This window comes from Heptranchias perlo, chromosome 1, assembly GCF_035084215.1.
Source record: "Heptranchias perlo isolate sHepPer1 chromosome 1, sHepPer1.hap1, whole genome shotgun sequence".
Taxonomy (NCBI): Eukaryota; Metazoa; Chordata; class Chondrichthyes; order Hexanchiformes; family Hexanchidae; genus Heptranchias; species Heptranchias perlo.
The window spans coordinates 9,945,902-9,973,815 of record NC_090325.1 but is presented as its reverse complement, the minus strand read 5'-3'; the positions used below and the strand labels follow the sequence as shown (position 1 = coordinate 9,973,815).

The following is a 27,914-nucleotide window of genomic DNA, read 5'->3' as shown; positions in this document are numbered from 1 at the left end:
GTGCAGGTGACCTCCTCTGCCACCTCGAGCCAGGCCCTCTTGGTGGCAGAGGCAGGCCACTTCCTCCCGCCCGCCGGGGGGAAGATCTCTGTCCTCCCCCTCCTCCTCACCCAATCCAATGATACCTGGAGTGAGGCATCATTAAACTGGGAGCAGCCTTCCCCCTGGGCTGCTCCATGCTGTAATTTTTCCTATTTCCTGCAGCATCAGTCAGTGGAGGACTGCCCCTTTAAATAGGGCTCCTCCAGCTGACAGACCTTACTGCGCATGCGCAGTCCGCCCGACGCGCAGCTTTCCAGCGGGAAACCCGGAAGCGCAGGTAAGTGGATCCAATCAGGCTGCGATTCCGTGCGGAGCACCCCGAATTCACTGGGCACGTTACCCACGCGCCCTGTCGACCCCCCGCTGAGAACCCACCGCCCTGCTAATATCGGGCCCAAAGAGTCTGCAAAGGGATATAGACAGGTTAAGTGAGCGGGCAAGAAGGTGGAGTATAATGTGGGGAAATGTGAGGTTATTCACTCTGGTAGGAAGAATAGAAAAACAGAATATTTTTTAAATGGTGAGAAATTATTTAACGTTGGTGTCCAGATACATTTGGGTGTCCTTGTACACAAAACACAAAAAGTTAGCAAGCAGGTACAGCAAGCAATTAGGAAGGCAAATGGCATGTTGGCCTTTATTGCAAGGGGGTTGGAGTACAAGAGCAAGGAGGTCTTACTACAATTATACAGGGCTTTGGTGAGACCTCACCTGGAGTACTGTGTACAGTTTTGGTCTCCTTATCTAAGGAAGGATATACTTGCCTTAGAGGCGGTGCAACGAAGATTCACTAGATTGATTCCTGGGATGAGAGGGTTGTCCTATGAGGAGGGATAGCGTAGAATGGACCTATACTCTCTGGAGTTTAGAAGAATGAGAGGTGATCTCATTGAAACATATAAGATTCTGAGAGGGCTTGACAGGGTAGATGCTGAGAGTTTGTTTCCCCTGGCTGGAGAATCTAGAACTAGGGGGCATAGTCTCAGGATAAGGGGTCGGCCAGTGTGTGACTGAGATGAGGAGAAACTTCTTCACCCAGAGGGTTGTGAATCTTTGGAATTCTCTACCCCAGAGGGCTGTGGATGCTCAGTCATTGAGTATATTCAAGGCTGAGATAGATTGATTTTTGGACTCTAAGGGAATCAAGGGATATGGGGATCGAGCAAGAAAATGGAGTCAAAGCCATGATCTGATTGAATGGCGGAGCAGGCTCGAGGGGCCGTATCGCCTACTCCTGCTCCTATTCCTTCTGTTCTTCTGTTCTCATGAATACTATCCAGGCTCACTCGTGAAAAATAAACGGGTAGGTTTCAGGAAAGACACCCACGGAATCACACTGAAGCCTAAGTCAGTGCCTTCAAAGTAAGGAGGGGAGAAAATTGGAGAGGCAAATTAAGAAAAAAAACACAATCCAAATCTTCCTAACCGCAGGGCTAAACAAAAAGGAAGCCTGGAATTTATACAACGGTTTAATTGTCTTTGAGAGGCGGGAAGAGACGATTAGGACAATTTTCTCGCGTGGAGTGTAAACGTGATTGTTTCCTGTGTTCTAACATCCATGTCTCAAAGTGTTTTGGATACAATAAACTTGTTGTAAGTGCGGTGACTGTCGATATGTAGGCGAGCCGTGACAACATTCGGCAATATACTCACAGAGAGAACAGCATTAAACAATCTCAATCAATCTAAACGCTTGGAGAGGGCGCACGGAGGCTGTTACATCACCGCGACGGTAAACCACATCGCGATGCTGTTTCCATGGTGATCTAATGGAGCATCGTTTGTCTTGTGTCTTTAATCCCCCCCTCCCCCCATTCAAAATGTGGAGGTGAATGTGAAAGCTGAGATCCTGACTGTCTATTGAGTTAAGCGTTAGAATAACGTATGAACGGAAATGTCTTTACATATTTCTCTTCCCTTTGCTTCTTGGAGGAGAGTTACTTTACCTCCCCCCCCCCCCCCAAAAAAAATGTCACATTCCATCGCGCTGTGGGAAATGTGAGAGGAAACAGGAAGGTGAACGACCAAAACATCTGGTATTCATTTTTGTTTCGGGCCAGCGATGAAATATTAAATATGAAATGAGGCCCTTTACATCTGTGGGATTTCTCCAGTGAGCTAAGGATTTTTTTTTCCGGCTTTGCGTGCATGTGTGTGTGTGTGCGTGGTGTGTGTGTGTATATGTGTGTGTGTGGGTGTGTGTGTGTATGTGTGTGTGTGTGTGGTGTGTGTGTATGGTGTGTGTCTGTGTATATGTGTGGTGTGTGTGCATGGTATGTGTGTATATGTGTATTGTGTGTATGGTGTGTGTGTATATGTGTAGTGTGTGTGATGTGTGTGTGTATGGTGTGTGCATGTGTATATGTGTGGTGTGTGTGGGTGTGTATGTGTGTGTGTGGTGTGTGTGTGTTTTTGTGTGTGTATGTGGGTGTGTGTGGGTATGTGTGTGTATGTGTGTGTGGATGTGTGTGTGGTGTGTGTATATGTGTGGTGTGTGTGTGGGTGTGTGTATGTGGGTGTGTGTGTGGGTGTGTGTGTGTATGTGTGTGTGGATGTGTGTGTGGTGTGTGTATATGTGTGGTGTGTGTGTGGTGTGTGCATATGGTGTGTGTGTGTGGGTGGGTGTGTGTGTACGTGTGTGGGTGTGTATGTATGTGGGTGTGTGTGTGGGTGTGTGTATGTGGGTGTGTGTGTGGGTGTGTGTATGTGGGTGTGTGTGTGTATGTGTATGTGGGTGTGTGTGTGGGTATGTGGGTGTGTGTGTGTGTGGTGGGTGTTTTGTGTGTGTGCATGGTGTGTGTGTATATGTGTGGTGTATGTGTGGGGGTTGTCTGTGTGTCTGTGTGTGGTATGTGTGTGTGTATGTTGTGTGTATGTGTGTGTGGGTGTGTGTGTATGGTGTCTGTGTGTGTGTGTTTGTATGTCTGTGTGTGTGTGAGCGTGTGGTGTGTCTGTGAGTGTGTATGTATGTATGTGTGCCTGTGTGTGTATGTGGTGTGTGTGTCTGTGTGTGTGAGTGTGTGTGTTGGTATGTGTGTGTGGTGTGTCTGTGTGTATGCCTGTGTGTGTGTGTGTATGTGTGTGTATGTTGTGTGTGTATGGTGTGTGTGTATGTTGTGTGTGTATGTTGTGTGTGTATGGTGTGTGTGTATGTTGTGTGTGTATGGTGTGTGTGTATGTTGTGTGTGTATGTCGTGTGTATGCTGTGTGTGTATGGTGTGTGTGTATGGTGTGTGTGTATGTTGTGTGTGTATGTTGTGTGTGTATGTCTTGTGTATGCTGTGTGTGTATGGTGTGTGTGTATGTTGTGTGTGTATGGTGTGTGTGTATGGTGTGTGTGTATGGTGTGTGTGTATGTCGTGTGTATGCTGTGTGTGTATGGTGTGTGTGTATGGTGTGTGTGTATGTTGTGTGTGTATGTCGTGTGTATGCTGTGTGTGTATGGTGTGTGTGTATGTTGTGTGTGTATGGTGTGTGTGTATGTTGTGTGTGTATGTTGTGTGTGTGTATGGTGTGTGTGTATGGTGTGTGTGTATGTTGTGTGTGTATGGTGTGTGTGTATGTTCTGTGTGTATGTCATGTGTATGCTGTGTGTGTATGGTGTGTGTGTATGCTGTGTGTATGTTGTGTGTATGCTGTGTGTGTATGGTGTGTGTGTATGGTGTGTGTGTATGTTGTGTGTGTATGTTGTGTGTGTATGGTGTGTGTGTATGTTGTGTGTGTATGGTGTGTGTGTATGTTGTGTGTGTGTATGATGTGTGTATGGTGTGTGTGTATGGTGTGTGTGTATGTTGTGTGTGTATGTTGTGTGTGTATGGTGTGTGTGTATGGTGTGTGTGTATGTTGTGTGTGTATGTTGTGTGTGTATGGTGTGTGTGTATGTTGTGTGTGTATGTTGTGTGTGTATGGTGTGTGTGTATGTTGTGTGTGTATGTTGTGTGTGTATGTTGTGTGTGTATGGTGTGTGTGTATGTTGTGTGTGTATGGTGTGTGTGTATGTTGTGTGTGTATGGTGTGTGTGTATGTTGTGTGTGTATGTTGTGTGTGTATGATGTGTGTGTATGGTGTGTGTGTATGTTGTGTGTGTGTGTTGTGTGTGTATGGTGTGTGTGTATGTTGTGTGTGTATATGCTGTGTGTGTATGGTGTGTGTGTATGGTGTGTGTATGGTGTGTGTGTATGTTGTGTGTGTATGGTGTGTGTGTATGTTGTGTGTGTATGGTGTGTGTGTATGTTGTGTGTGTATGGTGTGTGTGTATGTTGTGTGTGTGTATGGTGTGTGTATGGTGTGTGTGTAGTTTGTGTGTGTATGTTGTGTGTGTATGGTGTGTGTGTATGGTGTGTGTGTATGTTGTGTGTGTATGTTGTGTGTGTATGGTGTGTGTGTATGTTGTGTGTGTATGTTGTGTGTGTATGGTGTGTGTGTATGGTGTGTGTGTATGTTGTGTGTGTATGGTGTCTGTGTATGGTGTGTGTGTATGTTGTGTGTGTATGGTGTGTGTGTATGTTGTGTGTGTATGTTGTGTGTGTATGTTGTGTGTGTATGTCGTGTGTATGCTGTGTGTGTATGGTGTGTGTGTATGTTGTGTGTGTATGGTGTGTGTGTATGGTGTGTGTGTGTGGTGTGTGTGTATGTCGTGTGTGAGTGTGTGTGTTGGTATGTGTGTGTGGTGTGTCTGTGTGTATGCCTGTGTGTGTGTATGTGTGTGTATGTTGTGTGTGTATGGTGTGTGTGTATGTTGTGTGTGTATGTTGTGTGTGTATGTTGTGTGTGTATGTTGTGTGTGTATGGTGTGTGTGTATGTTGTGTGTGTATGTCGTGTGTATGCTGTGTGTGTATGGCGTGTGTGTATGGTGTGTGTGTATGTTGTGTGTGTATGTTGTGTGTGTATGTCGTGTGTATGCTGTGTGTGTATGGTGTGTGTGTATGTTGTGTGTGTATGGTGTGTGTGTATGGTGTGTGTGTATGGTGTGTGTGTATGTCGTGTGTATGCTGTGTGTGTATGGGGTGTGTGTATGGTGTGTGTGTATGGTGTGTGTGTATGTTGTGTGTGTATGTCGTGTGTATGCTGTGTGTGTATGGTGTGTGTGTATGTTGTGTGTGTATGGTGTGTGTGTATGTTGTGTGTGTATGTTGTGTGTGTGTATGGTGTGTGTGTATGTTGTGTGTGTATGGTGTGTGTGTATGTTCTGTGTGTATGTCATGTGTATGCTGTGTGTGTATGGTGTGTGTGTATGCTGTGTGTGTATGTTGTGTGTATGCTGTGTGTGTATGGTGTGTGTGTATGGTGTGTGTGTATGTTGTGTGTGTATGTTGTGTGTGTATGGTGTGTGTGTATGTTGTGTGTGTATGGTGTGTGTGTATGTTGTGTGTGTGTATGGTGTGTGTATGGTGTGTGTATGTTGTGTGTGTATGTTGTGTGTGTATGGTGTGTGTGTATGGTGTGTGTGTATGTTGTGTGTGTATGTTGTGTGTGTATGGTGTGTGTGTATGTTGTGTGTGTATGTTGTGTGTGTATGGTGTGTGTGTATGGTGTGTGTGTATGTTGTGTGTGTATGTTGTGTGTGTATGGTGTGTGTGTATGGTGTGTGTGTATGTTGTGTGTGTATGTTGTGTGTGTATGGTGTGTGTGTATGTTGTGTGTGTATGGTGTGTGTGTATGTTGTGTGTGTATGTTGTGTGTGTATGATGTGTGTGTATGGTGTGTGTGTATGTTGTGTGTGTGTGTTGTGTGTGTATGGTGTGTGTGTATGTTGTGTGTGTATATGCTGTGTGTGTATGGTGTGTGTGTATGGTGTGTGTATGGTGTGTGTGTATGTTGTGTGTGTATGGTGTGTGTGTATGTTGTGTGTGTATGGTGTGTGTGTATGTTGTGTGTGTGTATGGTGTGTGTGTATGGTGTGTGTGTATGTTGTGTGTGTATGTTGTGTGTGTATGGTGTGTGTGTATGGTGTGTGTGTATGTTGTGTGTGTATGTTGTGTGTGTATGGTGTGTGTGTATGTTGTGTGTGTATGTTGTGTGTATGGTGTGTGTGTACGGTGTGTGTGTATGTTGTGTGTGTATGGTGTCTGTGTATGGTGTGTGTGTATGTTGTGTGTGTATGGTGTGTGTGTATGTTGTGTGTGTATGTTGTGTGTGTATGGTGTGTGTGTATGGTGTGTGTGTATGTTGTGTGTGTATGTTGTGTGTGTATGGTGTGTGTGTATGTTGTGTGTGTATGGTGTGTGTGTATGTTGTGTGTGTATGGTGTGTGTGTATGTTGTGTGTGTATGGTGTGTGTGTATGGTGTGTGTGTATGTTGTGTGTGTATGTTGTGTGTGTATGGTGTGTGTGTATGGTGTGTGTGTATGTTGTGTGTGTATGTTGTGTGTGTATGGTGTGTGTGTATGTTGTGTGTGTATGTTGTGTGTGTATGGTGTGTGTGTATGGTGTGTGTGTATGTTGTGTGTGTATGGTGTCTGTGTATGGTGTGTGTGTATGTTGTGTGTGTATGGTGTGTGTGTATGTTGTGTGTGTATGTTGTGTGTGTATGGTGTGTGTGTATGTTGTGTGTGTATGTTGTGTGTGTATGGTGTGTGTGTGTGTTGTGTGTGTATGTTGTGTGTGTATGTTGTGTGTGTATGGTGTGTGTATGGTGTGTGTGTATGTTGTGTGTGTATGGTGTGTGTGTATGGTGTGTGTGTATGTTGTGTGTGTATGGTGTGTGTGTATGTTGTGTGTGTATGTTGTGTGTGTATGGTGTGTGTGTATGGTGTGTGTGTATGTTGTGTGTGTATGGTGTGTGTGTATGTTGTGTGTGTATGTTGTGTGTGTATGGTGTGTGTGTAAGTTGTGTCTGTATGGTGTGTGTGTATGTTGTGTGTGTATGTTGTGTGTGTATGGTGTGTGTGTGTGTTGTGTGTGTATGTTGTGTGTGTATGTTGTGTGTGTATGGTGTGTGTGTATGGTGTGTGTGTATGTTGTGTGTGTATGGTGTGTGTATGGTGTGTGTGTATGGTGTGTGTGTATGTTGTGTGTGTATGTTGTGTGTGTATGGTGTGTGTGTATGGTGTGTGTGTATGTTGTGTGTGTATGGTCTGTGTGTATGTTGTGTGTGTATGTTGTGTGTGTATGGTGTGTGTGTATGTTGTGTGTGTATGTTGTGTGTGTATGGTGTGTGTGTGTGTTGTGTGTGTATGTTGTGTGTGTATGTTGTGTGTGTATGGTGTGTGTGTATGGTGTGTGTGTATGTTGTGTGTGTATGGTGTGTGTATGGTGTGTGTGTATGGTGTGTGTGTATGTTGTGTGTGTATGTTGTGTGTGTATGGTGTGTGTGTATGTTGTGTGTGTATGGTGTGTGTGTATGGTGTGTGTGTATGTTGTGTGTGTATGTTGTGTGTGTATGGTGTGTGTATGGTGTGTGTGTATGTTTTGTGTGTGTACCGCCCCCCCACCAATCTCTTTTGAAGGTGCCAACCCCTTACTGCAAGCATGGCTCGACGGGCGCCTGTGGTACCTCACCCGAGCAGCACAGAGGGTCCACAGGCCATTCGACCGAGGGGTGCATCGCGGCTGAGCCCGATCCCATCCTCGCCCGACACCCATGCATGTACCTTCCAGGTTGAATCACTGGATGGCTCCGTGTTTGTTGATTCTCGACCTCAAGGCATTGAGTGAATCAGGGAGGAGGCCAGGCGTGACAGGTCTGAGCTGTGGCTCAGTGGGCAGTGCTCTTGAGTCAGACGGTTGTGGGTTCTAGTCCCACTCCATGAGACTTGAGTATGTAATCCAGGCTGATACACCCAGTGCAGCACTGAGGGAATGCTGCTCTATCAGAGGTGTTATCTTTCAGATGAGTTATTAAACTGAGGACCTATCCGCCCTCTCAGGCGGATGTAAAAGATCCCACAGCACTATTTCAAAGAAGAGCAGAGGAGTTCTCCCTGCTGTACTGGCCAATATTTATCCCTCAACTAACATCACTAAAATAGATGATCTGGTCATTATCTCATCGCTGTTTGTGGGATCTTGCTGTGTGTAAATTGGCTGCCGCGTTTCCTACATTACAACAGTGACTACATTTCAAGAGTACGTAATTAGCTGTAAAGGGCTTTGGGCCATCCTGAGGTTGTGAAAGGCATAAGTTCTTTCTTTTTTTGCAGCTTAAGACTCGACGGGAAAGGAAAGTTCATGGGAGCGCTAATCATATCAATTAACCAGGAAAAGAGAGAGAGAGAGAGAGAGGTCGGAAGTTAAAGGTGAGAGACGGGGTCTGCTAACTAACAGCAAGCAATCTCGTGTGTTTTCTGCAAGAATGAATGATAGTTGCCTCCTCAGGTACGGAGCTGTTCAAGTTCCGATGGTTTTATAAGACGCTATTAAAGGGAAAAGAAGTGTTTGGCACGAAAGAGGAAATTGAGCTTCAAAAAGGCCGTGGATAATTGAATCTTCGGGTGGGAATGGTTTCTGTTGCCGTGGGCACAGCACAGTCAGGGGTTTCACCAGATCGAACCCCGTGAACTGAGGCAGATTGTCAAAAGCTGTCGGCAGCCGTAACAGAGAGGTCGATGGTTTTTGACACCTCGACCAGGCTCACAATTCATCTGGTCCAAATTTCCTGCTATTTAATCTGAAACATGGAAACATAGAAAATAGGAGCAAGAGTAGGCCATTCGGCCCTTCGGGCCTGCTCCGCCATTCGAAATGGTCACGGCTGATCGTCTAACTCAGTCCCCTGTTCCCGCTTTCTCCCCATATCCCTTGATCCCTTTAGCATTAAGAAATATATCTATCTCCTTCTTGAATACATCTAATGACTTGGCCTCCACTGCCTTCTGTGATAGAGAATTCCACGTTCGTTTGCATTAGTTTGCATTGCAGAAAAGAGGCTTTCGTGAGCCAATACATGACCGACCTCACTTTCATGCGACGGCCAAAATACAGGCTCTGCAATAAACCTTTGGGAGAGGCACCAGATGGATCTCCCATGGCATTGCTCGTGGATCGAAATAAAAAAAAGAGAAACAAAAGAGGGAGAGGGGACTCACTCAGCGACTGAGGAACTGGGTTGGGTTTGGCTCAGGCAAATGGTCAAGGGAAGCTGCTGCCACTTCAGGTTTGGTATGGTATGGGTAACTCTTCTTAAAAGTTCACTTGTTCAAAGAATCATAGAAAGGTTACAGCACGGAAGGAGGTCATTCGGCCCATCGAGTCCGCGCCGGCTCTATGCAAGAGCAATCCAGCTAGTCCCACTCCCCCGCCCCTTCCCCGTAGCCCTGCAAATTTTTCTCCCAGTCTAGAACTAAGGGGCATAGTCTCAGGAAAAAGGGTCGGCCATTTAAAACCGAGATGAGGGGAAATTTCTTCAATCAGAAGGTTGTGAATCTTTGGAATTCTCCACCCCAGAGGGCTGTGGATGCTCAGTCGTTGAGTATATTCAAGATTGAGATCGATAGATTTTTGGACTCTAGGGGAATCAAGGGATATGGGGATCGGGCGGGAAAGTGGAGTTGAGGTCAAAGATCAGCCATGATCTGATTGAATGGCAGAGCAGGCTCGAGGGGTCCGTATGGCCTACTCCTGCTCCGACTTCTTATGTTCTTATGAATTCATAGTATCATAGTAGATACAGCACAGAAGGAGGCCATTCGGCCCATTGTGCCTGTGCCGGCTCTTTGAAAGAGCTATACAATTAGTCTCATTCCCTTGCCCTTTCCCCATAGCCTTGTAAATTTTTTTCCCTTCAAGTATTTGTCTAATTTCCTTTTGAAAGTTACTATTGAATGTGCTTCCACCACCCTTTCAGGCAGTGCATTCCAGATCATAACAACTCGCTGTGTAAACAAATGTTTCCCCATGTCGTCTTTGGCTCTTTTGCCGATCACGTTAAATCTGTGTCCTTTGGTTACTGACCCTTCTGCCACTGGAAACAGCTTCTCCTTATATACCCTGTCAAAACCCTTCATGATTTTGAATACCTCTATCAAATCTCCCCGTAACCTTCCCTGTTCTAAGGAGAACAACCCCAGCTTCCCCAGTCTCTCCACATAACTGGAGTCCCGGATCCCTGGCACCATTCTAGTAAATCTCCTCTGCATCCTCTCTAAGGTCTTGACATCCTTTCAAAAGTGTGGTGCCCAGATTTGAACACAATACTCCAGCTGAGGCCTAACCAGTGTTTTATAAAGGTTTAGCATAATTATAGAATCATAGAAAGGTTACAGCAAAGAAGGAGGCCATTCGGCCCATCGAATCCTGCCAGCTCTATGCAAGAGCAATCCAGCTAGTTCCACTCTCCCACTCTATCCCCGTAGCCCTGCAATTTTTTTCCTTTCAAGTATTTATCCAGTTCTCTTTTGAAGGCCATGATTGAATCTGCCTCCACCACCCCCTCGAGCAGTGAGTTCCAGATCCTAACCACTCGCTGTGAAAACTCGCTGTGTTTTCCTTCTCTTCTAACTTCCACCCTACACTTCGAAAGCTGTGAAGCACCTTTGGACATTCTGAGGTCATGAAAGGCACTATAAAAGTGCCAAGTTTCTTTCTTTTTTTTCTGGGTTCCCTTCATCTTTTTTTCTCTTCCTTAAGTTTTTGTCATTTTTCCTCCTTTTCTTCTTCCCTCTTCTCCCTTTCAACAATGGCGGAGCAGGCTCGAGAGGCCGAATGGCCTACTCCTGCTCCTATTTTTTATGTTCTTATGTTCTAACAGGCCATTCGGCCCGACTGGTCTATGCCGGTGTTTATGCTCCACACGTGCCTCCTCCCTCCTTACTTCAAGCAATGTGGATAAAGGGGATGCTGTGGATGTGGTGTACTTGGATTTCCAGAAGGCTTTTGACAAGGTGCCACATCAAAGGCTACTACACAAAATAAGAGCTCATGTTGTAGGGGGTAATATATTAGCATGGATAAAGGATTGGTTAGCTAACAGGAAACAGAGAGTCGGCATAAATGGGACATTTTCAGGTTGGCAAGATGTAACGAGTGGAGTGCCACAGGGATCAGTGCTTGGGCCTCAACTATTTACAATCTATATCAATGACTTGGATGAAGGGACCGAATGTATTGTTGCTAAATTTGCTGATGACACAAAGGTAGGTAGGAAAGTAAGTTGTGAACAGGGCATAAGGAGTCTGCAAAGGGATATCGATAGGTTAAGTGAGTGGGCAAAAATTTGGCAGATGGAGTATAATGTGGGAAAATGTGAACTTGTCCACTTTGGCAGGAGGAATAGAAAAGCAGTATATTATTTAAATGGAGAGAAATTGCAGAACTCTGAGGTACAGAGGGGTCTGGGTGTCCTAGTACATGAATCACAAAAAGTTAGTATGCAGGTACAGCAAGTGATTAGGAAGGCAAATGGAATGTTGTCATTTATTGCAAGGGGAATGGAATATAAAAGTAGAAATGTTTTGCTACAGTTGTACAGGGTATTGGTGAGACCACATCTAGAATACTGTGTGCAGTTTTGGTCTCCTTATTTAAGAAAGGACATAATTGCTTTGGAGGCTGTTCAGAGAAGGTTCACTCGACTGATTCCTGGGATGAGGGGGTTATCTTATAAGGAAAGGTTGGAGAAGTTGGGCCTGTAGACACTGGAGTTTAGAAGAATGAGCGGTGATCTTATTGAAACATATAAGATCCTGAGGGGACTAGAAGGGGTAGATGCTGAGAGGATGTTTCCCCTTGTGGGAGAGACTAGAACTAGGAACCACAGTTTAAAAAGTCAAAGTTTATAGTAGGTAGACAGGAAAGTAGGGTTGAGGTCACAATCAGATCAGCCATGATCTTATCAAATGGCAGAGCAGGTTCGAGGGGCCGAATGGCCTACTCCTGCTCTTAATTCGTATGTTCGTATGTTCATCCAACCCGATTAGCATAACCGCCTATTCCTTTGTCCCTTGTGTGTTTATCTCGCTTCCCCTTAAATGTATCTATGCTATTCGCTTCAACTATTCCTTGTGGTAGCGAGATCCACATTCTAACCACTCTCTGATTTCTCCTGAATTACCTATTGGATTTATTGGTGGCTATATTAGATTGACGGCCCTTAGTTCTGGTCTCCCCTGCAAGTGGAAATATCTTCTCCATGGCTCAGTCCTACTTGTGCAGAGGCACAGAAAACCCAAGGCCCAGCTCTCAAGAATTGAAGTTCTGGGAACAGAGTAGAAGGCAACCTTGAGGCCTGAGGCCTACGAGCCTGTTCCGGGGGAAGTTGGGGGAGGTGTTGGATGAGATGGGCATGTTTCTGGGTGAAAGTTGTGAATTTTTTTTTTCCCAGAAGAGTTGATTTTCTTTGCATGTTCATTATGTTATAAATTTTAATTTTAGGGGTATTTAGTGGAGTGGCAAGCTAAAATGGCCTCTCAAAGGAAATTTTTTTCAGGGATGTGATTAGTTCCTTTTTATTGTGAATGGGAATGTTCGGAGAGGCAGTAAAAGTGAAATCTGCTTTGGTGTTGAGTTCTGATGTGTTCTTTTGGAGGGAACGAACTTCGGGCAATCACAAGAAGGATTAAAGGGGAGGTCAGGAAAAAAAAATCTTGAAACAGAAGGTGGTCAGAATGTGGAATTCTCGGTCACAAGCTGCTGCTGAAGCAGAGGCCCGTAAATTCTTTTCAAAGGGAATTAGCTAGTTATAGAATCATAGAAAATTACAGCACAGAAGGAGGCCATTCGGCCCATCGTGTCCGTGCCGGAATGTGAACAATATTAAAGGGTACCGGGAGCGGGCAAGAGAATCGTATTAAACTGGGGGAGGGAGATTCCTGCGCGTGGACTCGATGGGCCGAAAGGCCTGTTTCTGCTCTGCAACATTCTATTATTCCCTGGTTCTCTCTAATAATAACGGAAAATGCTGGAAACACTCAGCAGGTCAGGCAGCATCTGTGGAGAGAGAAACAGAGTTAATGGGCTCGATATTAGCAGGGCGGTGGGTTCTCAGCGGTGGGTCGACTGGGCGCGTGGGTAACGCGCCCGGTGAAATCAGTGAGCTCCGCACGCAATCACAGGCTAATTGGAGCCACTTACCTGCGCTTCCGGTTTCCCCGCTGGAAAGCTGCGCGTCGGGCGGGCTGCGCATGCGCAGCAAGGTCTGTCAGCTGGAGGAGCTCTATTTAAAGGGGCAGTCCTCCACTGACTGATGCTGCTGAAAATAGGAAAAATTACAGCATGGAGCAGCCCAGGGGGAAGGCTGCTCCCAGGTTTAATGATGCCTCACTCCAGGTATCATTGGATGGGGTGAGGAGGAGGGGGAGGAAAGAGATCTTCCCCACGGCGGGCGGGAGGAAGCAGCCTGTCTCTGCCACCAAGAAGGCCTGGCTCGAGGTGGCAGAGGAGGTTACCAGCACCACCAACATATCACCCACCTGCATACAGTGCAGGAGGCACTGCAATAACCTAAGTAGGTCAGCTGAAGTGAGTACACGTAGTCTTTCCCCTACACTCCGTCTGCCACATCACTGCCCCCACCCCACATCTCTTTCTGCACTGCCAACACTACTCTGTCACATCACCCCTCATACCCACTCAAACCTCATCCTCATCTTACCTGCACTTACTCACCTCGCCAGTACTCATCCCGCTACTACCACTCAACCCAATCCTCATACAATCTCATGGCTCTATCTCATACTCACCCTCTTGTGCATCACTTTCATGGTCAGCCTCACTCAACCTGCCACTACCTGTGCTGCAGCCACAGGGCATGCATCAGATATGTGCAGTTGGAAGCGTAAGGCAAACGTGTCATGAGCATGAAGGGTGTTTGAGGGTTTGTCATGGTTTTAACTTCTATTTAATTTCTGATCAACTCACATTACATATTATATTGTCACCACTACTGCCACGTCTTTGCGAATCTTGTCTGGTTTGTGCAATAATCCCCTTTCCTGAGGATCATAATGAAGACCCACACCTGATGCCACCCATTGTGTCACTGCAGAGTGGGTGTAGGTGTATTTGCAGGGCTCTTTTGTGCAGACGACTGAGAGATGTCGGCGATGTCCCCGGTTGCACCCTGGAAGGATGCGAAGGAGAAGTTGTTGAGGGCAGTGGTGACTTTGACAGCGACAGGTAAGAAGATGGTGCTCGGGCCAGCCAGGAGCAGCTCGGCATGAAGGAGGCAGCAGATGTCCACGACTACATGTCCACGGAAGCTGAGCCTCGGTCTGTCGACCCTGTGACGAGGGTAGTGCCCTCTGCGACGCATCTCTCTCTGCAGTTGTCCTCCCTCCTGCTGTGCAGGTGGATGTGTCACAGCACTGTGTTGTGGGGCTCCACGTGTCAGAGGTGGACGGCATGGCCGGCGAGGCTGGTGAAGCTGTTCGCCCTCCTATTTTTTATTATTCGTTCATGGGATGTGGGCGTCACTGGCGAAGCCAGCATTTATTGCCCTTGAGAATGTGGTGGTGAGCCGCCCTCTTGAACCGCTGCAGACCGAGGAGGTCATGACTGCAGCTACGGCGGCCCCCATCCAGAAGATGTACATTTGAGGGGGTCCGCAAGGTCGGTAAATATGTCTGGACACCGGGGTAAGTGTGCAGGTTTATGCATTTGATTGTTAGGAGGAGGGTGGTGGAGGCCAAACTTTGTCCAAAGTGACAGAGTGGCCTCCTGCAATGGGTGAGGGTCTCCCCCACCCCACCTGTCAAATGGACCTTTGCAGCTGGCACAGGCTGGTGGTTGCAACACGTCCATTTGAACTGGGAGTGTTTCCCCCAGTACGGGAAACAGTCTCAGTTAATTGCAAAATCCGATCCCTCCTAAAATATCAGGTCAATCAGGTCTGTAAACGACCTGAAGCACCTGTTTAATTACTTTAATTGCCGGCGGGAGTCCCACATGCGGGGGCTGCGCGCACATGTGAGCGCGTCACTAGGGAACCCGGAAATGGGGCGGGTTGGAGCCGGGCTCCGGACCCGCCCCGGGAATCCCCGATTTTCGCAGCTCCCCCTCCTCGAACGCACCCGATCGCGGGTGCGAAAATAGAGCCCAACGTTTCAGGTCGATGACCTTTCAGTGGGGGGCGGGGGGACAGAACAAAAGGTCTGTGATAGGGTGGAGGACAGGAGTGATTAAATGACAAAAGAGATGATGGTGCAAGGTGGTAATGGGCCAATCTTCCTGATTCTCTATTCTCTCTATCTCTGTTTAATGTTTTCCAATTTTGAATTTTGTTCTTTTTTCTACACGATCTAACCTTTCCCAGTTTTGTAAATATTTTTCCCCCTTAAAAATCGAAAAATATTTCTTTCTTTCTTCTTCCTCATTCAATGTCCAGCAAGGGGCCGCTGAATGTTGATCAGGAGCAGGAAAGCCCACTAACTGAAAGAGATAAAAACGTGTCAGCTTGGCTCGAACGATAGCACTCCTGCCTCATGTTCCATCCTGGACCTTAAGTCCGTCAGCCATGCCGATACAATGCGATACTGAGGGACTGTCGCGTTAAACCTGAGGCTCATCTGCCTGTTCAGGTGGGGCCACTTAGACAATCAGTGGAACTGTCGGGAAAAGAATAGGGAGTCGTTCTGGCCGACATTAATCACTCAACTAATGCTACCAGAAATAACTTAGCTGCTCATTCATTTCATTACTGTCTTCGGGACGTTTCAGTGCGTCAATTGATTAGACTTAATTCATTGCTTGTAAGGCGTTCTGGAACGTTCCTGCGAAATTTGATTAGATGCTGCATCAATTGAAGTCTCTCTTTTACTCCCGAGCTCTCGGCATCCAATTTGGAGATAGAAGGTAGAATTATAGAATCATAGAATCATACAGCTCAGAAGGAGGCCATTTGGCCCATCATGCCTGTGTAAAGAGGTCTTTGAAAGAGCTATCCATTTAGTCCCATTCTCCTACGCATTCCCCATAGCCCTGCAAATTTTTTCCTTTTCAAGTATTTATCCAATTCCCTGTTGAAAGTTACTATTGAATCTGCTTCCACCACCCTTTCAGGCAGTAAATTTCAGATCATAACAACTCACTGTGTAAAAAAATTTCTCCTCATCTCCCCTCTGGTTCTTCAGCCAATTATCTTAAATTTGTGTCCTCTGGTTATCGACCCCCTTCTGCCAGTGAAAACAATTATTCCTTACATACTTTATCAAAACCCTTCATAATTTTGAACATCTCTATCAAATGTCTTCTTAACCTTCTCTGCTCCGAGGAGAACAGCCCCAGCTTCTCTAGTCTCTACATATAACTGAAGTCCCTCATCCCTGGTATCATTCTGGTCATTCTCCTCTCCAAGGCCTTGACATCCTTCCTAAAGAGCGGTGCCCAGAATTGGACACAATACTTCAGCTGAGGGCTAACCAGTGATTTATAAAGGTTTAGCATAACTTCCTCGATTGGAGGGGAAAGATCAGCCAGGCCTCCAGTTGCTTATCGCTGTCCATGACCCACGGTTGGAAAGTGCATAAGCATAACTGGTGAGTGAGGGCATGATCTGGCTCAACTCTGATGCCTTCCGAAGTCAAACGGCCATGCGGGCATTGAAGGGTGGTGACCCAGTGCCTGTGAATCTATACCCCAGCAATCATTAAGACAGGAGGGGGAGAAGACGAGGAAAGGAAATTAATGTATTTCATGTATTTTATGTAGTGAAAGCACTCTCGTTTCTGAATCAGAAGGTTGTGGGTTCAAGCCATATTCCAATGACTTGAGCGCATTGTCCAGGATGACACTCCAATGCAGTACTGAGGGAGTGCTGCACTGTCGGAGGTGCCGTCTTTCGGATGAAATGTTAAACTGAAGCCCCGTCTGCCCTCTCAGGTGAGATCCCACGGCCACTATTCGAAAAAGAGCATGGGAATTCTCCCTGGTGTTCTGGCCAATATTTATCCCTCAACCAGCATCACTAAAACATTATCGCATTGCTGTTTGTGGGGCCTTGCTGTGCACAAATTAGCTGCTGTGTTTCCTACATTACAACAGTGACTACACTTCAAAAGTGAAGCTCTTTGGGAAGTCCTGAGACCATGAAAAGCACTATATAAATACAAATCATTCTTTCTTTCTATGTAGTTACACTTACCCCATACATAGAGGAAATAGAATAAGGTAAGATTTTTACCATTTTGCAACCAGTGTCAATGATGGTAATGAGCAATAGCACCAGAGAGAGTATTGCTTGATGGGAGGAACAAAACAGACATTTTCAAGATTATGTAAGTCTTAGAGAGGCTGAATTTGTTTCTACTAGTTGGCAAATCAATTAGAATGGGCCATAGATTCAGGATTATGACTAGAAGAATGAAGAAATTTGAAGAAATGTTTTCACACCAGAGCGGGTCACTTTGTCTTTGGGTGACGTCAATGGAAATGAAAGTCAGGAGAGATGTATAATAGGCGGCTAAATCGATATCGCCTGTTTTACAATCGCGATGAAGTTCAAAATTACTCCTCAGAGGGTCATTAGAACATGGAATGCTCCCAAACCTGTGACCTCCACCACCTAGAAGGACGAGGGCAGCAGGTGCATGGGAACAACATCACCTCCAAGTTCCTCTCTAAGTCACACACACCATCCTGACTTGGAAATATATCGCCCGTTCCTTCATCGTCGCTGTGTCAAAATCCTGGAACTCCCTACCTAACAGCACTGTGGGAGAACCTTCACCACACGGACTGCAGCGGTTCAAGAAGAAGGCCCAACACCATCTTCTCAGGGGCAACTAGGGATGGGCAGTAAATGCCGGCCTTGCCAGCGATGCCCACATCCCGAGAATGAAATAAAAAAGAAAGCACAAGTGACGATTGAGGCAGGGAACGTAACATCATTTAAAAAAAAGAAAGTAAGATGTGAGGAGGAAGCAAAGGGATATCGACAGGTTAAATGAGTGGGCGAGAAGGTGGCAGATGGAGTATAATGTGGGGAAATGTGAGGTTATTCACTTTGGTAGGAAGAATAGAAAAGCAGAATATTTTTTAAAAGGTGAGAGACTAAGAAATGTTGGTATTCAGAGGGATTTGGGTGTCCTTGTACATGAATCACAGAAAGTTAACGTGCAGGTACAGCAAGCAAATATGAAGGCAAATGATATGTTAGCCTTTATTGCAAGGGGGTTGGAGTATAAGAGTAAGGAGGTCTTGCTGCAATTATATAGGGCTCTGGTGAGACCACACCCGGAGGACTGTATACGATTTTGGTCTCTTTACCTAAGGAAGGATATACTTGCCATAGAGGGGGTGCAATGAAGGTTCACTGGATTGATTCCTGGGATGAGAGGATTGTCCTATGAGGAGAGATTGAGTAAAATGGGCCTATATTCTCTGGAGTTTAGAAGAATGAGAGGTGATCTCATTGAAACGTATAAAATTCTTAGCGGGTTTGACAGATGTTGAGAGGCTGTTTCCCCTGGCTGGAGAGTCTAGAACCAGGGGTCATAGTCTCAAGTGTTTAGGTCTGAGATGAGGAGGAATTTCTCCACTCAGAGGGTTGTGAATCTTTGGAATTCTCTACCCCAGAGGGCTGTGGATGCTCAGTCGTTGAGTATATTCAAGACTGAGATCGATAGATTTTTGGACACTAAGGAAATCAAGGGATATGGGGATAGGGCGGGAAAGTGGAGTTGAGGTTGAAGATCAGCCTTGATCTTATTGAATGGCGAATCAGGCTCGAAGGGCCGTATGGCCTACTCCTGCTCCTATTTCTTACGATCATTTTAAAAAAGAGATTCGGATTAGTATTTGAAAAGGAAATATCTAAAATGGATATGAGGAGAAGGCAGGGAAATTAGGATTTGTGTAGGCAGCTCCAGTTGTAAAGCCAGTACAGGCATGATGGGCTGAATGGCCTCCTTCTGTGCTGTAATCTCAATGATTCAGTAGGCGTGATTTCTTGATCCAACGCTCCCAGCAAGCAACAATGCTCACAGGGAATGCTTCCACCGGGTATCACAGGAATACGGAATTACTACTTACTAATATTTTTATCACTCTGTGCCAAAGCCAACAGACCAACGTGTACTCCTGACTAGACCCATGTGATGTTTCCATTTCTCACACTGTCAACTCATGTTTTCATTAAGCTCGGTTTCAAAATCTTAACAATTGTGCCAAATTTGATTCACTAAAAATGATTAAAAGGATGGGGGAGGTGGAAAGACATGGTATTGAAAGAGAGCATGATTGAGTGGGAGTGGGAGCGCCTCACGGTTAGATTGAACCCATGTCTTGCAACCAGAGAAGCTACTCTGCTGTGGCTCAGTAGCAGCATTTTCACTCTTTGAGTTAGAAGGTTGTGGGTTCAAGTCCCCCTCTAGAAACTTGAGCACAAAGTCTGGGCTGGTTCTCCAGTATGGTACTGAGGGAGTGCTGCACCGTTGGAGGTGCTGTCTTTTGGATGAGATGTTAAATTTAGATGTAAAATATCCCATGACACAATTTTGAAGAAGAGCAGGGGAGTTCTCCTTGGTGTCCTGACCAATCCCTCAACCAACATCACTAAAAACAATTTACCTGATCATTATCACATTGCTGTTTGTGGGACCTTGCTGTGCTCAAAATGAGTGCCAAGTTTCCATACAACAGTGACTACACTTCAAAAGTATTTCATTGGCTGTAAAACACTTTGGGATGTCCTGAGGTCATGAAAGGTGCTATATAAATGCAAGTCTTTCTTTCCTTAATGACAGGAGACAGCATGGCAAACAGAAACGGACAAACAAAAGTGTTCACTCAAAGTGATAGGAGACCATCCAAGTTTCCAAGAAGAACTGACAACAGCGAGCGAGGAGACACCGGTCTGGTACCTGAATATTGCAGGGATGAACTGCGCAGTGGTTGGTGTTTCGTTGTTCCACATGAAGTCATGTCAGAATCTAATAAGTTCCTACAGGATTGAGTGCACAGTAAGACACAGCACTGCCTAATTCAGTTCTTCTCCAAACAGGGCCATGGGCTCTTTTATGTTCACCCGAGCAGAGCGGGAGAGCCTCAGTTTGACATTCAGATGAAAACGCAGTTGTTTGCGTGTTTTGCAGGTGAGGACCGAACTGGGCGAGGCTGTGATGAACCGTGTGGTTGAATAGTCATTCAGTCATTGTCTGGACTTCAGCATGAAGAATGGTCATTTGGCTAAAGCACCAGATGGTTGCCTGGTGCCTGTGGAACTGGACCATAGTGAAGAGGCAGAATCTCATAGTGATAAATAATTGACGCAAAAAAGCAGGGAATAAAGATCTGATTGAAAAAAAATCACTTTCAATACTACTGCATCTTATCCTTTGTCCTCAATGCTAACAAGAAATAGAATCCCCTTGGACTTGGTGCTTGAGACAAGCCTGTGTTCAGACTTTCACTTTCCAAAGTGGTCAGAGGACTTAATCTTCCTGGTCCTCGTGTCTATAACCATCTGCATATAGAAGGCTTCTTGTTTTCTGCCTAGTAATTCTGTTGGACAGAGTGAAATTTCTGTTTGTGTTGTATTGGGTGCTGTAGCATAGTATCATAGTAGGTACAGCATAGGAGGAGGCCATTTGGCCCATCATGCCTGTGCCGGCCCTTTGGAAGACCTATCCAATTAGTCCCACTCCTCTGCTCTTTCCCCATAGCCCTGTAAATTTTTTCCCTTCAAGTATTTATCCAATTCCCTTTCGAAGGTTACGATTGAATCTGCTTCCACCACCCTTTCAGGCAGTGCATTCCAGATCATCACAACTCGCTGCGTAAAAAAATGTTTCCTCATGTCGCCTCTGGTTCTTTTGCCGATCACCTTAAATCTGTGTCCTCTGGTTACCGACCCTCCTGCCACTGGAAACAGTTTCTCCTTATTTACTCTGTCAAAACTGGTCATGGTCTATCAAATCTCCCCTTAACCTTCTCTGCTCTACAGAGAACAATCCCAACTTCTCCAGTCTCTCCACATAACTGAAGTCCCTCATCCCTGGTACCATTCTAGTAAACCTCTTCTGCACCCTCTCTAAGGCCTTGACATCCTTCCTAAAGTGCGGTGCCCAGAATTGGACACGATACTCCAGTTGAGGCCTAACCAGTGTTTTATAAACGTTTAGCCTAACTTCCTTGTTTTTGTACTCTATGCCTCTATTGATAAAGCCAAGGATTCCATATGCTTTTTTAACAGCCTTCTCAACTTGTCCTGCCACCTTCAAAGATTTGTGTATGTGCACCCCCAGGTCTCTCTGTTCCTGCACCCCCTTTAAAATTGTACCATTTAGTTTATATTGTCTCTCCTCATTCTTCCCACCATAATGCATCACTTCAGACTTCTCTGTGATAAATTTCATCTGCCATGTGTCTGCCCATTTCACCAGTCTGTCTATGTCCTCCTGAAGTCTGTTACTATCCGTCACATTGTTTACTACATTTCTGAGTTTCTTTAAGTCGATTGATTGTATAAACCTTCTTGGTAGATTTTTAAATATCGCTTTCAGATCCTAAAATTTCACTGTGATTGCATCATAGGCGGTGCTGAGGAATCCCCAAAGTTACGTAAATCACAGGAGTTCAGGCACAGAGAAATATACCTGGCAGATTTGTGACCAGTCATTAGTCCAACAGTGTGGGAAGTATTAAACCCAACTTCAGTTTGTACCTTTGTAGCGCTGATGTTTATCACATGAAGAAGTAGCTTGACTGATTTTTAGTCAGCTCTGCTTCTTAATTAGCGGCGTATTTGGGAGTTTTAGTTGTAGAGTTTTAGGCGGAAGGATTAGAGGGGACATGAGGAAAAACTTTTTTACCCAGAGGGTGGTGGGTGTATGGAATTCGCTGCCCGAATTGGTGGTAGAGGCAGGGACCCTCAACTCTTTTAAAAAGCACCTGTCCTAATATCTCCTTATGTGACTTGATGTCAAATTTTATTTGATAACACTCTTGGGACCTTTTACTATGTTAAAGGCGCTATATAAATGCGAGTTGTTGTTGTTGTTGTTGTTGTTGTTGTTGTTGAATAGGTCTAATTGGATAGCTCTTTCAAAGAGCCAGCACAGGCAGGATGGGCCAAATGGCCTCCTTCTGTTCTGTATGATTCTATGACTCTAAGTCGACTAATTTTTGATAAGCGGCTTGAATGTCTTGTTTATTTTTCTCTCTCTCTCTTTCCCTTTTCGGTTATGTCTTATTTCCCAAATAATCGGCAAAGTTTTTTCTTTCTCTCACAAAAAAAAGATTCAATCGTTTTTTTTGAGTGACGGGGCAGGTATTGGATTTCAGGTGACCTGAAGTTTACAATTTGACCCCAGCAAGAGGTTTCAGCTGTCAAAGGCTGTTAATTTGACGCTTTGTGGACAGAAAATCATTTGGCGATGAGATCAGGCTGACAGGCCCTAATATCCTCCTGTGTCCTTTTATGAGCTTTCCTTGATAAACAATGGAAGAACAAGGTTTATAACTTTGTGCTGTCTGCTCGCCCACTTTGCAGTGTTTTTCAAATCAAAAGGCATCTTCACCAATAAGTATCCTGTTTACTGCCTTGGCCCATCGGCTGCTGAAACCCTCATCCATGCATTTGTTACCTCTAGACTCGACTATTCCAATGGTCTCCTGGCCGGCCTCCCATCTTCCATCGTCCATAAACCTGAATTCATCCAAAACTCTTCTGCCCGTATCCTAACTCGCACCAAGTCCTGTGCTTGCTAACCTACATTGGCTCCCGGTCTACCGACGCCTCCATTTTAAAATTTGCATGCTCGTGATCAAATCCCTCCATGGCCTCGCCCCTCCCTATCTCTGTAACCTCCTCCAGCCCTACAACCCCTCCGAGATCTCTGCGTCCCTCCAATTCTGGCATCTTGTGCAAACCTCTCTTCCTTTGCTCCGCTATTGGAGGCCGTGGTTTCAGCTACCTAGGCCTTAAGCTCTGGAATTCCCTCCCTAAGCCTCTCCGCCTCTCTACCTCTCTCTCCTCCTTTAAGACGCTCCTTAAAACCTATCTCTTTGACCAAGCTTTCGATCACCTGTCCTAATATCACCTTCTATGACTTGGTGTCAATTCTTGTCTGATTACGCTCCTGTGAAGCGCCTCAGGACATGTTGCAAGTGCTATATCAATGCAAGTTGTTGTTATGGTGATGGAATCATACCAACCATCCGCATGGCTAAAACAACAACAATGGCTCCCCCCAATGGCCTATTTACTAATGTGTTCTCCAATGTAGAATTGACCCAGCAACGGTTCCAGTTCGACCCCTAATCTGGGTTAAGTTATCTGAGCCCAGCCAGAGAATCCTGCAGTTGACACTCCCATAGGGCCCGGGAGAGGAAATCAGCCAGGGTTCCTCCTTCTGGTTGATATCCAGTCAGATTGAGGGAACGTGTCCAAGCATGGACGCTAGGTGAGGAGGGACAGGGCTCTTCTGTGATGGCTCACAAGGTCGAAAAGTCTGTCCACAGTCATTGTCAGAGTCATTTCGAGTAAGGACAAACTACTTGCGCATCCCAGCTGAAAGTCACCAGCCCAGGAGCCAAAAAGGGAAAAAAAAACAGGAGAAAATTAGGGGAGATTCACGAGGAATTGATAGGGTAGATAGAGAGATACTATTTCCCCTGGTGGGGGGAGTCCAGAACAAGGGAGCCTGTTCAGCCATTCAAGTAGGTCATGGCTGATCTGTATCTTATCTCCATCTACCTGCCTTGGTTCCGTAACCATTAACACCCTTACCCAACAAAAATCTGTCAATCTCAGTTTTGAAATTTTCAATTGACCCCCAGCCTCATCAGCTTTTTGGGGGAGAGAGTTCCAGATTTCCACTCCCCTTTGTGTGAAGAAGTGTTTCCTGACATCACCCCTGAACGGCCTAGCTCTAATTTTAAGGTTATGTCCCCTTGTTCTGGATTCCTGACCAGAGGAAATAATTTCTCTCCATCTACCCTATCAAAGCCTTTAATCATCTTAAACACCTCAATTAGATCAACCCCTTAATCTTCTATACTTAAGGGAATACAAGCCTAGTCCATACAACCTGTCTTTGTAATTTAGCCTTTTTAGTCCCAGATGAAAATAATAGATGAAAAATTGTGAGCAGCTCCCCCACGATATTCTTGCTACGAACAACTAGCTAGAGCTGGGGCTCAATCATCAAATTGCCTGTGTATAGGGCACCCTGGATAAAAGGGAACAACTCCTTCTGGTACATGTCCCATTGTGAATTCCTGTACATTGTCAGGGTAAATTCACCGATCCCACACCCCCACAGCGAGGAGCTGCACTGAAAGTGGGGGGGCAAGGGTCGGATGTTGGGGTACAATGCTGTCGTGCCAATTCTGTGACCCACATTCTCTTTGAGCCCAGTTCGCTGCCCAGAATGGACAAGCTGGAGGCCTATGGAAACATTTGGAAGACATCAATGAATGGTGTGGAGAACATGTGAACAAATAGAATGAGAGATGGCCTTCAAGCCCATCAGGTCTGCTCCACCCACACACCATGTATAATGCACTTATTGTCGAACTCTGCACTGATGTATCTTATCACCTGTGGAAAGGTTCTGTCGACTTCCTATCCCCCAAAGGTAAATCGAGCAAAGGCAACTAAAACAATCACATGATATCAGAACATAAGTAAGCTTTGAACAAGAGAAGTCCATTTAGCCCATCATACCCCATCTTTAAGAAAGAAATAACTTGTATTTATATAGCCCCTTTCATGACCTCAGGACACCCCAAAGTGCTTTACAGTCAATGAAGAACTTTTGAAGTGTAGTCACTGTTGTAATGTAGGAAACGCAGCAGCAAATTTTCACACAGCAAGGTTCCGCAATATGATAAGTGACCAGATAATCTGTTTTAGGGATAAATATTTGCCAGAACATTGGGGAGAACTCCCCTGCTCTTCTTCAAATAGTATCATGGGATCTTTTACATCCACCTAAGAGGGCAGAGGTCCCATCTAAACAACGGCACCTGTCGATAGTGCAGCATTCCCTCAGTACTTCATTGGGAGTGTCAGCTTGGCATTTTGTGCACAAGGGAGTAGGACTTGAACCCACAAACTTCAAATACCAGAGTTAGAGAGTACGACCCACTGAGCCAAGGCTGACACCGTGATAGGTCAGACTCAAAAGAGCAGAGGCCGTGAGCTGGGATACAGGGCGGGCGGGTGCCACACGTTCCTGTGAAAACTATAGAGTAGATTTTAATCAGAAATGAGGATCGGGCACAATCTGTAATAGGCGGGCAAACCGCAGCGCCAACTTGATGATCGGTGGCACGTTGAAAATCTGCCCCTTTGTGTCTCGAGTGACGGTGTGAAATTAGTTACAATACAATTAGGACTTTGTAAGAAAGCAAGTCAGGTCGAACTTTTACACTCAAAGGCTCCCAGAGAAAGCCATTGAAGTGAACTGTGTAGGGCTGATTTTATCAATGCGTGGTCAGTGAGTGAGTCTCACTGCTGATTGAGTCCATTCATAAAATCAGCCCTTATAAATAGGTCCAAGAGGCAATTAGATGTGTCTCTGGAGAGAGATGGGATGAACGGATTCAGTGAGGGGGTAGGACAGATCAATGAAAGAAGGGATGGGCTTATCGGGCCTTATGAACTTCTCCTGTTTTATTTACCTAACTCTTGGGATGTGGGCATCGCTGGCAAGGCCGGCATTTATTGCCAATCCCGAATTGCCCTGCGAGTGGTGGTGGGGAGGAAGGGGCCGCCTCCTTTGAACCACTGCATTGTAGCGGCTTGACACATCTGATTGGCTTGCCAGGCCACTTCAGAGGGTCGTTAATAATCAAACTCATTGGTGTGGGACTGGAGTCACATACAGGCCCAGACTGGGCAGGTTATCTTCTCTAAAGTGAACCAAATTGTGCTTTTTATGACATGGTCACTTACTGGCACCAGCTTTATATTATTTCCAGATTTTTTTCAAACCAAATTCAAATTCTCAAACTGCTGTGGTGGAATTTGAATGCACGTCCAGCTGGATTATTAGTCCAGTAACATTACCACTATGCTACAGTATCCTAAAAGTCTTTCGATTTGGTTTGAGACTCTTTTCACTGAACGGCACTAATCAAAGGTGTTTCACAGGCTCAACGCAGACAGGTTCGAACAGTAGACCATGGCTAAGGAATCATAACCACTTAGGCCGACTGATTGGAAAAGTCAGCCCTGGAAAGCGACAAGACTACTGGGTTACTCCTGTTCGGGAGAGCTTTACACTACCCACAGTGGAGCCGTGACAGGGTTAATTTCCGAGCCGGATTCAATATGCCACAAGCAACCACCTAGGTTAGTTAGTCTGATGAACTTTTTTGTACATTGACTGTGATGTTTCCTTGGGCCTTTTCCAGTTGTGTCAGGTGTTTAAGTTGGGCTGGAACACTGCAAGGGAGAGAAGAGAATTATTACACATTTCCTGTGTGAGTAATTTGTTTCATCTGTGCCCCAGGCAGGCACATTGTGTTAACTCTTCACGGTGAGTCAGATCTTAAACCCTCTTTGCTTCTGCGAAGACGCACCTTCGGCAGCACCTCTCAAACCTGGGAACTCCACCACTTAGAGGGACAAGGGCAGCAGGCACCTAGTAGCAAGGTGTCAGGTGTGGCTCAGTAGGTTGCACTCTTGTTTCTCACTCAGTAAGGCTGTAGGTTCTAAGCCTCACTACAGAGACTTGAGTGTATAATCCAGGCTGATACTCCCTGTGCAGTATTGAGGGGGTGCTGTGCTGTTAGAGGTGCTGTCTTTTGGATTACATGTTAAAACAAGGCCCCATCTGCTCTCTCAAGTGGATATAAAAGATCCCATGGCACTATTTTGAAGACATGTAGGGGAGTTCTCCCCAGTGTTCTGGCCAATATATATCCCTCAATCAACATCACTAAAACAGGTGATCTGGTCATTATCACATTACTGTTTGTGGGATCTTGCTGTGCGCAAATTGGCTGCCGCGTTTCCTACATTACAACAGTGACTGCACCTTAAAAATACTTAATTGGCTGTAAAGCGCTTTGGTACTTCCTGAAGCTGTGAAAGGCGCGATAGAAATGCAAGTTCTTTCTTTCTTTAACACCAGTTCCCCTCCAAGTCACACACCATCCCGACTTGGAAATATATCGCCGTTCCTTCATCGTCGCTGGGTCAAAATCCTGGAACTCCCTACCTAACAGCACTGTGGGAGAACCTTCACCACATGGACTGCAGCGGTTCAAGAAGAAGGCCCACCATCACCTTCTCAAGGGCAATTAAGGATGGGCAATAAATGCTGGCCTCGCCAGCGACGCCCATACCCCGAGACTGAATAAAACGAAATGCACTGAGTTCATACAGATCGGAAAGTCCCGGATTGAATTCATGGTGCGTACTGGGATAGCTGATGTCAGCCAGGCCCAGCAATAACAGGTGCTGCAACTGTCCTAAGTGCGAATAGGCTAAGAAATTTGGCGGGAGGGGCTAATCAGTCAGGGTTTCTGCTCCTGTCTGCTGTTCAGCAATTCCTGCTGGAGAATACACGGGGCTGGATGTCGGGAGAGGACATAACCTTTTTGCTCACTATTATTGTAATAATGAAACATTATAATATAAGAATGAAGAACAAAAAATGGTCATTTGGCTCATACTTTCATGGACTCTACCCAGTCATTTAATCTCCTCCCACAGTCCATATACACTCCATCCTATAATGGACTCTACCCACCCATTTAATCTCCTTCACCATCCATGTACACTCTCCCCTATCATGGACTCTCCCCACCCATTTAATCCCCTCCCACAGCCCATGTACACTCTCCCCTATCATGGACTCTCCCCACCCATTTAATCTCCTCCCACAGTCCATATACACTCTATCCTATAGTGGACTCTACCCACCCATTTAATCTCCTCCCACAGTCCATATACACTCTCCCCTATCATGGACTCTCCCCACCCATTTAACCTCCTGAGGGAAAGTTCTGTCTAAATACTCTCTGGTCTCCAAATGTAATCATG

General features: G+C 45.7%; 1 long non-coding RNA gene across 1 annotated transcript; it reads left to right on the top strand.

Annotated features, from left to right (window-relative positions):
- The first annotated feature begins 2,065 nt into the window (after positions 1-2,065).
- Positions 2,066-20,207, top strand: LOC137322912 (uncharacterized). The gene is made up of 3 exons (XR_010963256.1): positions 2,066-2,155; positions 8,185-8,280; positions 19,660-20,207. It is a non-coding gene; the product is annotated as an uncharacterized lncRNA (long non-coding RNA).
- The last annotated feature ends 7,707 nt before the right edge of the window (positions 20,208-27,914 follow it).